Source organism: Boleophthalmus pectinirostris, unplaced genomic scaffold (genome assembly GCF_026225935.1).
Source record: "Boleophthalmus pectinirostris isolate CB_2022bp ecotype Guang Dong unplaced genomic scaffold, ASM2622593v1 HiC_scaffold_5, whole genome shotgun sequence".
Taxonomy (NCBI): Eukaryota; Metazoa; Chordata; class Actinopteri; order Gobiiformes; family Gobiidae; genus Boleophthalmus; species Boleophthalmus pectinirostris.
Window position 1 is genome coordinate 26,349,710 of NW_026571404.1, and position 13,938 is coordinate 26,363,647.

Genomic DNA, 13,938 nt, shown 5'->3' on the forward strand with positions numbered 1-13,938 from the left:
ATTTGCTGTTGTTAAATGTGATAATGGCTGGAATGTCTATTGGGATTTGGGAGGTCACAGCCTGAGTATTTTTGTGATGTTGACACCAGTTGGTTTTAAACGTTTTCGGCGAGTTATGCCTGATGAAAATAGAGGATTTGTGTGACAAAAATATTGAAAAACAAGTATTTGCTATGGACAAGAGATTACAAGACTATATTATACCATATGCCAACAACTCACCCTTATGTAATAGATAATACTCCCTACAAATGTACAACACCTCACCCTTATGTAATAGATAACCTTCTGCCATTTGTATTACTATATTTTAAATTTTTATTGTACGTATACATTCATATCATTTTGTCTTATTTGACAGCAGTCTCTTGTTAGTTTTGCTACTTATTTTGAATATATTATTACTGTTTATATTTTTGCTCTTTGTTTTTATAATGTATGAGCTACTGTGTCCAAATAATTTCCCTTGTGGATCACTAAAGTTTAAACTCTTAAGTCTTTATTATGAAATACAATTTGGTGAAAACGTATTAAAACTGAAAGCTATGACTTTATGCATTACCGCTGGGTAGGTTGTTGGACTCTCATATGAATACAAGGAAGTGGAAATAGTGCGAGGTTGTATTTAACAGTCTAAAGACCGCTCCACAGCCCAGTTTTTAATGTGATTTGGGCATTGGGGCTTGTAATGCAATGTTTTCTCCTCAATGGGTAAGCACCTTGTTATGAAACATTATTTTGGGTGAAACTTTCAAGAGTTTTTATTTTAAACATTGCACTGAACTAACATTACTTCTGAGCAAGTTGGGTTTTCAGTACATTTCTTTAAATGTCAGTGAAAAGTATTAGTTCAGTATTAGTTGTCTTAGTTGTGATTGTATTGTGTTCAGTGATGGGAAGAAGACTTTGAAAATGTATCTAGTCAGAGAATACTGAATACCTGCATAGAAATGTATTATGTAACGTATTTCGATACATGCGCTAATCAGAGTACTGTATTCGGAGTACTTAGAATACATTGAGTTGTATTTATATTATAGTGTAGAAAAGGCAACTAAGTATTAAAACTACTTTACATTTATTTTACTGTATTTAAAGTGTTTCTTATCACTGGAGATCACACATGCACTCACCACAAAGCTTTTTTCTCACTGATACTTTTCAATTTGAAGCCTAAATTATATGATCAAATACTGTAATGTATTCCTTTGTTTTTAGAAAAGTAACTGTATTCTGAATACCACCAAATGAAAAAGTAAGTTTACCATATCAAAATTAGTATTTGGAATACATATTGCCTGTACTTTTTTTATATTTTTTTTTTTATTGCATACAGAATTCGCCTCTAATTTCAGATAACGTTATGGGCCACAATTATTTTTTTCTGTTATTCTTTTTATTTATTGGTAAGGATAAAAAAAAAAAAAAAAAAAAACATCTGTCAAAGCACATCCCACTCCCCGTTTCACTTTCTTAATATAAAAATGTTTACATTTATCTTTCAAAAGTTTTTGGGCCGAATTAGTCTGAGTGACAGTTTCTGAATGACTTTCAGGGGTAATGGTGTGAGAAAACCACCAAGGACTGCACTAAAAATGTGCCTCTTGATGAACTGAACCTGCGTGTATTATTCACAGTGTGTCTATCATTATTTTAACACAAGAATAGTGGCTTTCTTTAATGGCAACTGCAGATGGCTGAGACTGGTGATTTACTGTGACGCGCCTTTGCTGAATTCGCCTTAGATCTTGGCGAAATGATCCAATGCTATTTTAGGTTTTGCACACCACACTGCAGTCTGGTCAGGGGGATGCCTTTTATAATGACGGCCAGATGAAGTAATGTTACCAGTTTGGGTAGAAGATCAAGAGGCCCTTTGTGTCTAATGACAGTGATTTATTCCATTGAGTTTAATAAAATTCCTCAAGATGGCAAAGAAGATAGAGTGATGATGGGTAGGACTGGGGAAGAAAATTGTGATGATAATGTCCATGGATACAATGTGGATACCAATTAAGGCTTGTTTTCTTTTCTCATCGCTGAATCTGGGCAGAAGTTGGTGTTATCGTGGTCCCGCTCTGGAAGGGGACAGAAGAGGGTAGCCAGGCGGAACCAGTTGTAATTAGACTATTGAGAAAAATGATAGACACGCAAACCAGTCACACACAATTTAGCGCAGAGGAGGATATGCACTCACTGGCTTTTTATGTCATGATAAGCCTGTTACAGAAGAAATAACATCCTCAAGATCATAGTAGAAGCTGTGTTGCACTGTTATAGTGTATTACTTATCATTTACCTTGGCATGTCTGTCGGTGTCACCCGTAAAGGGCTGATTTGCAGGGAGGCAGGGAGCGCGACGGGTGACGGAAAGGATAACAGTGACTCTCTTAGAATAATATACCATTATAAAATATATATTTGTTTTGCAATAGCCCCTAAACAGTAACATGGCAGCATAGTGCTGAATGTTAGTGCTCATGCTTCACATCGGTGGTTCCATACTGTATTTTGACTCTACGGGGGTCTGTGAATGGGAATTCCACTCAGGAAAACATGCACACTAAATCAATCCTTCAACAAGGTACTCCTGACCATAAATCTACCTCAAGACCTGTAGATCCAGGCTTTGCTGGGTTGGTTTCTCCCAATAACAATGATATTATAAGTTCTGAAAATGTATCAAAGTTGCAAGAAAAAGTTGAAAGAAATCTATGGTGTAGTGGTTTAAGACAGAAAGTCTTAAACCATTGTCTTAAAGACAGAAAGGTTTAAGTCTCCAAGCTGTAGCTCAGGAGCTACCAGCAGCTCTCCACCCTTCCAATTAGCTTGCCAAGGGATTTCTGAATTACTCAAATTTGATGAATTAACTGCCTGTTTCCATTGTAAATGTATCACTGTGATGTCGAGCTTTGTGCACTAATAAATGGATAATGGTTTATGTTTTATAGGCATCTAACTACCTCGTCTAAGGCTGTGGCTTTTATATTTACTCATTTTCTTGTGACTGTTAAATTGAATAGCTCTCTGGCATTTCTGTTTTGTAAAGGTAGCTCACCGGAGGAAAAAGGTTGGCAACCCCAAATGTCTCTACCCTCTCTCTCCCCATTTCATACTATGACTGTTCGGTCCAGTAAAGCCTTCAAACATTAAACTCTTTTTAAAACTGTAAACTTGCAGATGAGAGCAGCGAGAATTGCTTTTCTTCTTGTAACAAAATGTCTAACTTCTAGATTTCATACCCATTTTACACAGTAAACACATGGAAATCAAAAGTCAACTTACATAACTATAGTGAAGAGAACAAACACCAGCACTGTGTGTTTTTCTTTGTAATATTTGACTTGTGACTATCGCCCATCACCCATCAGTGCGTCAGTCTCCCACGGCGACGTTGGTTTAAATCCGCCTGGCCTCGTCCGATTATTCCTTGTGATAATAGCTACTTTCATTTTGCTCATACTGCCTCTCCGCACCTCAGCCGTTTTCCCCGTTCGAACTCTGCCTTTTCACATTTTTAACTGTCTGCCCATCCATCACGCACGCTGCCTGTTTGTCTGTCTGTGGGCTAGGGCTGATTTATTATTCAATGGGAAATTACTGCACTGATGCTTTCGCTCGGTTAAAAAGAAAACACTCCAAATTGAATAACTCTATGGAAAACAGATTGAGAATTTCGGAATCCACTCTGCCAAGATTTTTCAAATAGATTTCTTCTTTCCTCCCCATTTCCTCTTTTTTTACCCATGACTGCGTGTAATCTGCAGGCTAAATTATAATTGCATCTACATTTCATCATCACATTATTTTTTTCATATCCGTAACTATGGCTGTTAGTATTTAGCAGATGTGTTGTATTAACAGAGACAATGTAATCTGCCTCCATTCTGTCTTGTGCCCTTGTGCAATAACCCCAAAGATATTAGACCAATCCAATACACTGTTTGGTAATAACATTGGCCCATAATGGTACTGCAATAAAGCTAGAATAAATGCCAAAATCGACGAGAGGCAATAAGGGCAGAGCTGAGTCCAAACGCTGGTTCAGATGGTGATACCCAGATCTGCTGATTAGACCATTTGTATCAAGGGCGTTATTAAGAAGCCTAATATGGTTGTGTAGAAAGTCATTTGGTTACCTCTCTCTAAACTGTTTGTGGGTAAAACGTACACAGTATTTGAGTGAGTTTGTAAAACATATACCAGATTACAATTTGTCAGACCATTTGTTATTCTCTGATTAAATTGTGAATACTTCAAAAAGTGGCATACAGGTCAGGCTCTCTGTAAGCTTCAGAAGCATGATACTGATTTCAAAAATTTGCTGAATTTCTCTCTCCCACTCTTAACCAAGCTTGCATATAAAAACATATTTAGCGGATGAAATCACACACCACATTAAAATGGGCACTTAAAGGGACTATACCTGGACCAAATCATGACCAAATGAGCCCCCCCCCCCAATCAACATGGAAACTAATATCAAAATTATCTAAACTAAACTCATGTTATAAAGAATTCGATGCAATGGAAAATTAATTACAGTAAAAGAACAAAGTTGGACCTATGCAAAACTGACTTTAAACCATATTAGAATGCTGTCACTTCTTCAAATATATTCACACATATTTGAGTAATCCTGCATTATTCGTCCCGCCTCACACACTTTTTTACTTTTTGAAACAAGAAAAAGATCTCTTCCTCAACACCGGAAAGCTTCGTAAAATTGTGTTTTCGGAACAGGGAAAAACATCAATATCAAATCAATTACGCAGTGCACATGAGCCTTTATGGACCATGCATTCAGTATTTAAGGTTTACACAGTGCTGGGGGCTGTAGTTAATGAATACTAAAATCACTATTTAAAACTTGAGCACATTGGTCTCCTGAAGTCTCCTGGATTTGTGTCCATGGTGTGAACCCTGTCTTCTTAGTATTCCTATTATTATGGGCTAGTGGGACATAATGCAGAGAAGATTGCAGAGGTCATTACGCTGGTGCTCTTGATAAAGTAAGAATAATGAGGAGAAGATCGAGGGCTGTATTGGGCCAGCTTGTGTAACATATGGGACAAAGCGCAGTAGCTCAGTCTGCGTTACTGCTCACAGGCTAATTAAAATTGTACAATACACAAAATTTAAGTCATGTTATAATGTAGTTACATCCTCAAAAACATACCCAGAGTTGTGTTTTGTTTCATTCACACATGTTTGAGTAATCCTTTGTTATTATTCAAAATGCTCTGTTCTACCTTGGGAACAGAGTATAGTGGTAGTTTTCAAGTTAACGGCTGCATTTTATTTTTAGTTCAGTACAAAGAGGCAATTCCAGGGCTGAGATAATCCAAATCATTCTAGTGAAGGTGTATGGAGTTTAAAACACAATGAGGCACTTCCTGTATTGCCACATGACATCGCAAGGTGGTACAGAGTGTTTTCTGTTCAAGAGAAGAACTCAGCGTAAATATGCAGGATTTATGTGTTAAACATGTGTGAATGAACAAGCACAACTTCAGGTATGCTTGTGATGAGGAGACAACGTCATAACAAAGATCAGAAAATAGCTTAATATGTGCCCTTTACCAGAATGTATTGACTTTTCTTCATGTGATGCTGGAGGAGTGTGTTTTATACTTTTTGGCAGGTCTGTGTGTCTGTGTGTGTGTACCGGAGTGTGACAAAGACAGAAGAAAGAGAGAAAAAAACTCCAGTTCTGACCATTCAAACCCAAATCTTTTAAAAGTAGTTTTTTCAAAGCCGCCAGCAACCATCAAAGTTAGCGTTTGAAAGAGCAGCTCGACGGATAAAGGTCAACACAAGATAGATCTGCATTCTGTTCGGTGGAAGGCTTTGTAGATTTTTTGGGCGAGCAAAAATAAAATGAGTAAAGTTTAGTAGAAATACAGTCTCTTTTGGCAAGGCAATATGTATTTTACAAATTTTTATTGCCTGGAATGTTCCACTGTGTAGCATTAAACGCACATATTTTGCTTTTGCTAAATTAGTCATGTTTTAATGCTCAGAAATAACTTGAAAACTTGCCTCTCCCCTGATCTGATTTCTAAATTGGCCTAGGGCAATACTGTGGAACATTCTTGACAAAGCAATAACATCTCCATAAAGTGTCATAGTACCCCTTTTAAAGTTTGGTGATGAACCTTTGGGATATGTAAAGTAAAATTGTGTTAATGTAATCCACACTCAGCTTGCTTTATGCAGTCCAATGCAAATATCTCATTTATACTATATGTGGTTTATTATACGAGTAAGCGTTCACTCCTCAAAAGCAAATGTTGTTAAAGTGGATCTTAGTATGCACAAACATATCACATTTTCAAAACAAAAACAGAAAAAAAACATCCCACCACTATGCCTTCTGAAATGGTAGGAGAAATAATTTGCATATCTTTTTTGTAAACATAGTAGGTGTCCCTTGGGTGCTCCAATTGCTGCCTGAGTGCAATATAAAAAAACGGCTTTTCCCCGTGGGACATGTGCTCCCCTGAAACACAAAATGGTAATCCCAGTGGGGCTCCTCAAGCAAAACAAAAGGTTGAGTATAAATGTCATCTTTTGAGTGAGTGGCGACAAAAACTCTTTAAAATGCCAAAATAGGTGAAATGTAAGTGACTGACTGTCAAAATATTTTAGAAATACAAAGATGAATCTTTGATTTTTGCTTCTCATCTGCCCCTTCTCTTCAGTAGTACTTAAATATTTGGTGAGCTTTATTGTGATTGATCCATTCTTTAATACTGCAGCAACCATGGATATTTCTATAGATCTTGATCTAGATCTATAGGCGTATAACAGGAGTACCTAACTGGAGGATGAGCCTATTGTATTTGGTTTTAGATTGACAGGAGAAACCAGGGTACGCACCCTTTCCATTTAGAGTTGGATTTAGAGCAGTGGCAGAAAAAACACTCAAGTAAAAGTGTCCTATGAAAAATCTACTTAAGTAAAATTATTAAAGTACTAATTAAAATGTACTTAAAGAATAAAAAGTTAAAATATTGTGTACAGTTTGTTTAATAGAAACATTTTAATCAACAGTTTTTTTCTTAGCTGTTTTTATTTGTACATTTACAGGAACACGTTAAAAATAAACTCTCAGCCTTTTATGTGCTTTTACTTTTCAGTCCTGTTCAAAAATGTAATGGAGTAGAAAGTACAGATACTTGCCCTCAAATGTAGTGAAGTTATGGTAGAGATTATCCACTTTAAAATCTACTTAAGTACGGAAGAGATCAAATTTATACTTGCAATATTTTACTACTTTTATTTTATTATGTTCCACTGCTGCTTTTGAGTGATTTGTGCAAATTTGAGTAATCAATATTCTAGTAAAGTTTATTCCCCTGCATTCAAGACGCGATTGCTCTGAAAAGTCCCATTTCCCCCTAACTCCTATTCACAGCCAACTGCCTTTATACTTACTTCATTCTTCTTTTATTTTCCTTAAACGGTGATACACGTAGGATTCAGCAGTGTCGCGTTGCTGTTGTAGCTATCCACAGACGGAGCTGTCATGGTCTGGCAGAGTGGCACTTTGTTGTGATGATAGCAGACAAAAGCATAATATGTTTTTGTAAAGTTTGTTTGGGATGTCAGACTTGAAACCTGATTTGTTTAAAAATTTATCTCTGTTCTATTTTTGTGGCTAAATCAAGTAAAGGAGTTTTGGAAATTAAAGGGAATGTATTACGCTATTTTCCGATCTATGTTCTGTTGTTTCCTCATAAAAAACATACCTGGAGGCGTGAAAATACTCTGTACAACCTTGTGATGTAATGTGGTAACACAGGAATTGCTTCTCTGCTTTTTTCAAACTCCATACACCTTCACTAGAATTGCTTGGATGATTTCAGCCCTGGAATTGCCTGTCTTTATTGAACAAAAGGTAAAAGGTAGCGGTTAGCTTGAAACCTACCACTTCGTGACACAATATGGAACAGAACATTTTAAAGCTTTGAAGATGTTACTAAAACATGCATGAATGAAACAAAACATAACTCCAGGTATGTTTTAATGAGTTACCACCATTGCAATCATGTCTTAAAGCTCACAAGAATCCATAGGACCTTTAATCCCCCTAGACATCACACAACATCTGCTCTTACTTAAATCTGTAATGAAACATATCGCAAAAATATACCACCGTAGACACTTCACCCCGATTTCATGAAAAATTGAGTTGAGGCATACAATAAAACTCCTCTCCACTGGAAGCCGGAGCACAAAAGATGTCTAAAATTGGATTTGGGGGATCAGCTCTCTTTTTGCAGTCTGTGCTTCCAGGGGTGAGCGCTCGGTGGTCCATTGACTTCTCCTCCAGAGCTGTGCGGATGATGCGGAGGGGATGAGGTCAACTGGAAAGGGCTCCATCAGGCGTGACAAAAAATCCAGTACAGGAAGCAAACCTGGCAACCCACATTGATTGGCGAGGATAAACAAGACAATGATGCCAGTGATTGAGTGGCGAAGTCCCAGTGGAATTGTCTGCAGTCACATCTTTCTTACTTAGCTTTTCTCATTTCATTTGCTGGTTGGGTCAGTGGAAGTTAATTAATTTTGCTGCATACGATTTTTATCACTCAACGACGCGAGGTTGGATTTCAGTTGCTTTTTTGAAATATCTACGCCGCGTGTTTTATCTCACCTGGATTATATTTTGGTTCCGAGATTTCACAAAGCCTTTAATGAGTGAAAGCTAGACTTGAGTAGTTTGTAATCACTTCTGCTTCATCATAATCAAATTCATCAACTGTCTGGCATTGATATAAGGAGTCTAACTTTTTTCTTATTTTTTTTCTTTTTCTTTTTTTTTTTTTTTTTACAATTTTCAGTTAGAAAAGTTGATTTTTATTCAGCTCAGCCCATTGCCCCGATCAAAGAGACCAATTCCTCTCATCAATACAATCCCATCCCAGCGTGTCCCTCCTCCCTATTCTCCTGGTGAAGCACTGATCTAATATCACAAAGGCCCCAAAGAAAGAAAAACTCAAAGTGGAGCCACAAAAAAACAAAATCTGTCCTTAAAACGCTTCGTAGAAAAGAAGGTCGCCCAAATAACTGAGCGGTAAGGTTACTATCTGTAATTAGGGGATATGCATTAATAATTGACTGCAGAATCGTACTGTATTTCATGGCAAGACAAAGGAGAGAGGGAGAGGGGGAATGTAAAAATGATAAGGCTTTTGTTGCAGTGTTGAATAATTCTCTCAAATATGGCTCTTTGAACTCTTTAAACCTGTTTTTGCACATTTGAAAGTGATGTTAAATATTAAAATAATGTTTTTTATCATTTGGAATTTAGAAGACACAAATAGACAAATCGTTTTAAAAGCTCTGAATCCAAGAAAGTAACAAATATACAACCCTCTTTTTTTAAGCTACAAGATAATCACATCTTAAAGGTCCTATGTGAACTTTAAGCGATGTTATAATGTTGTGTTACGTTCACTTCATCAAAAACATACCTAGAATTCACACAAGCTTGAGTAATACTTTATTATTAGTCTGTCCTCATCTCCAAAGCTCAAAATGCTCTGTTCCACCTTGTGATGTTATGAACCAGTTACCTTTTCTTTAGTACAGACTGGGCTGAAATGATCCAAATGATTCTAGTGAAGGTGTATGGAGTTTAAAAATGCAGTGGAGCACTTCCTGTATTATCACATGACATCACAAGGTGGAGCAGAGTGTTTTCAGTTTGAGAGAAAAACTAAGCTGGGAAATGAGCTGGGTTTGTGTAAAACATGTGTGAATGAAACAAAAGAAAACTCCAGGTATGTTTTTGATGAGAAAACATTATAACATACAGTAGATCAGAAAATAGAATAATAAAGGTGCTCTGTGTAACTTTTCCTGCTGTCTCCATAGAGATATTATTGCTGTTCCTGAAATGTACCACAGTATGGAAGATGATTTTCAAGTTTGTTTTTCTTAGCAATAAACTCCTTGTATTATAAATTGCAAGATAGGTTTAATTTCATACTATGGAAGCAGTAGTTCAATGAACATAGCATTTACCCCTGAACTAAGATGGCTTGTATTCAAATTTGAGCACTATTTCTTTTCTATTCCAAGGTACGGCTAATGCTGCTTGTCATTTGTTTCTATATTTGATAGAAACTTTTCAAAATCTCTCATGTGGGAGTCTGCCCTCTGTGCTGAATCTCAAATCCAAATTAGCCAGTCTTATTAAATGTTCTGGGACCTATTAGCATTCTAATGGGAGACACTGTGCTTTTTACTGACTGTAATTTCATTGAGAAGTGAAAAAGTAATAAATATTAATATAGTTGGGTTATATTTGCAAATTACCCCAATGTGTTAAAATATTTCAATGATGAAAATCCTAATAGTTCTGTTAATTCTGTTGTTAGTGAATATTTTCTGGTTGAGAAGGCAAGTGAGGTGAAAATTCTATTTCTAATTCTTTTCATTTTTTAAAAACATGGAAAATAAATCTAATTAATTTGAAATAAGTTGTAGTGGTCCAGAGTTATTTCTCATTTACCTTATGCATTCAGAGCATCCTAATTATACACCACGATGAGTTTATAAGAGATCAGAGCTGATTTCTTTCATTTGTTTATTTATTTATTGTGACAGTAAAGCTAATAACAACTAATGACAACATGCTAACACACTCTATTTACTGAACAATAAATGCTTTAATGAGAGGCTTTCAGCATGCAGCAGATTTATTGCTGCTTATACAATATGTATCTGTACTGGAGCAAGAGAAAATTTGCTCAGATACACATGAATGACTCAAGTACAGGGCCTTTAATTGTTATTTTGGGTGGAACATTCTCTTCTTGGAAAAAACAAGGTCAAAGAATACATCCAAACATCTTAGAGAATAAAAATAAGCCAGTGTTTTTAATTCAACAATGGTCGCTGCAGTCTGTGAAGCAAAAAGCACAAATAAAGTTCAGTTTTATCTTCCTCTTGCGTTTGGGCCGGAGGCTGCTAGAGCTACATGCAGAGTAGGAGACCACCTGAGGCTTGCTGTTGAGTCAGTTGACCTACAATTGCATAACATGGCGTGAATCTAATGGGGTCCATCAGTATGTAAGTGGCCCCATATTTCATACTGTCTGCTTGAGCTGGAGTACAGGGCCCCGGGGCTAACATAATGTGAGTGTGTGATGGACGGCTGGGGGGATCCTCGTGGGGACCAGCAACTCATTTGAACAGACTCCCACATTATACAATGAAGCACCAGGCAGGGAGCCCTATAGCATCACCACATGACAACATTATTGTGGTGGGCATATAAGTGACAGAGTAGGTTAGGGCAATCGAAGTTTGGCTGGAAATGTTGTGAAAGTGAGTGAATGGTGAATATATGGTGCTTTTTTTCTTGTCAGTTTCATGTTTATTACACAGTCAGTCACTGTTGATGGTAGCCACAGCAGTCCCAGGGCAAATTGATGGCAATGTGGCAGCTATATGATATCTAATCAGATGCACAGTTACACATATTCAAGCACTTAGATGATAATATCAACTGGTCAAAGCAGGAACCAAACCAAACTAAATGTCCTCCACCACACTGTGATTCTCATGAAACCATAGTCCAAACGTTTATTGTGGAGTTTCTAGTTAGGAATAAAGGCTCTGTCTCTTAAAGCTTGTTTATCATGTATGTTAAAGCATATGATTGAGAACAGTTTGTATTTTCTTTGTTTCTCTGCTCCATTTTACAATGATGCAGTCTCTTGTATGCATTATTTGCCCTACACTGTTGAAAAGTAGCCACTTCTTCTTTTTCTACAACACCTTTACTGACTTCTCTTGAAAAAGCCATGGTACAGGCCCCTGCCCCACACAGGCATAACAAAGAGACAGACACAGCTCTGATGGCTGTGCCTGCAGTGCTTGGCCAGTTTATTCTTGTTTGTCAGAGTTGCAGGTTGAATGTAAAAGCCATGCCCCCCATTGTTCCTTTTGGAGCAGACAGCAGAAGCCTGAGGTCACCTGTCCCTGTTTTATGTATCTGTTTGTAACAAGAAAACACAATGCTTGGTCAAAGACAGTATTTCAATGGAAAACTTTCTGACACATTCTATCTCTAAAATGTTGCACTTCACAAAACTTAACAAAAGACGCCATGTTTCAGATCTGATAAAAGCGTGGTCAGTTTGGGTCCAAACAAGCACATCACCTTACAGGTTAAAAGAAAGAAAGGGAACAAGAAAGAAAAAATAGAGAGGACTGTGAAACAGCACAGACTTCAGCAAGGTAAATGGTCACATTTTTCTATAGCGCTTCTCCACCTTCAAAGCACTCAGAGCGCTTTACAAGGAACCACTCACCCATTCATACACATTCTCACACCAGTGTACGCAGACACTGGGGGTGAGGTGGGTTAAGTGTCTTGCCCAAGGACACAACACCATTCATCTCTGGGAGCTGGAATCACACCAACCTGTTGGTTAGTGGATCTGACCACTCAACCCATGATGTTTTTTATGTCGAGAGTGGGATTCGAACTGCCAACCTTCAGATCAGTGGACGATATTTTTGGATATTTGGATACTCAAGAGGAATATTGAGAGCTGTGGAAAAGCCCAATATAAAATTATGACTATTTACCATGTGCTCTGGCCAGACTACCTCGACTATAGTGTACATTTCCTAAGTTGTTGTTATTATTTTAATGTAAGCTGTTGTTGTCATTGCTTTTAATATAAGCTTCACATCATCTCTAAGGACACACATCATAGCACTGTGTCATATACACACCACCTTACCAAATCATTATGCTGATTAGTGGATATTCATTCAAGATAATTATAATCTTAAGTACAACTTTCTCAGACTTTAACTTTTCCCTTTGAATAATTAGACATGAAAGAGACAGATTTGCTCCTGTCCCCTGTGACTAGGATAAAAGGCGCTCATCACCTCAAATGTGTCTAGACTGACTTTTAAATGAAAAAGGTGAAGCATTGCATGCTGGGACATCCGTCTGGGAGTTGTGACAATCAGAGGAGACTGTGTACACTGGTGTCAACCTCCCAAAGGCATAAGCATAACTCTACATGTACTACATCAAACTGCTTCATTATCGTGCGCTTGGAGGAGTTCCAAAAGGAGCCGTGAGGGTTTTAATTATTCTGAATTAATTTAACTTGAAAAGCAGCTTTGTCATCTCGTTTACACCAGTTTGGCTCTGTCAGTGCGAGACATTCAAGCGTTCTCACAAATTACCTCAAAAGAATACCTTCAATGAAAATCACTGTCAATTTAAAAGTTGAAGCCACATGGTATAAAGTAAATATACCGTAGTATACAAACTATATTTTTAAGGTGATTAAGAACAAAATAACAGCTTTTCAAACTCATACCATGCAATTTAAGCATCCATTTTTTAATTAATGCTGGCATGCTGGCATGATGGCAAGTTTTTTTGATGTTATGATGTAATTGATTTCATTAGTAAACAATTTTTTCAGAGAGCTCTTGAGAGCTTGTGAGTTTTGCAGATAGATACCAGTCAACAACAGTTCTACAGAACAAAAGATATGAAATCAAGTATTAGGGCTTTACAATTAATCCAATTTTAATCAAGATTAAGATTAGTCTTATTGTCAATGATACAGTATTCTTGGACCTTTTTAATCAATCACAGCCAATTACCTGTCAATAAAAACATTTGGTTTGGAGCAGAGTTTAGACTAGAGGAATTACGCTGGGTGTACATTGACTACAAATGCGCTTCAGGACTCACGCTGGTTTCACCAGACTCACAAAGTCATTCAAATCAGTGGTCCTGGTTAGTATGCAATAAAAAAAATTGTTAATGTGTCTAATTTAATATTGAAAGTCAATTTTATTTTCTATTTTTGTATTTTTATTTTAGACTAAATGAATATGAATGAACAACTGTAATCAATCAAACTGTAATGTATCCCTGTT

At 37.0% G+C, this 13,938-nt stretch overlaps 1 long non-coding RNA gene across 1 annotated transcript in view; it reads left to right on the forward strand.

Annotated features, from left to right (window-relative positions):
- LOC110156803 (uncharacterized) overlaps nucleotides 1-13,938 on the forward strand; it is a 94,978-nt gene that overhangs the window by 76,625 nt on the left and 4,415 nt on the right. The gene's annotated exons all lie outside the window — the stretch shown is intronic.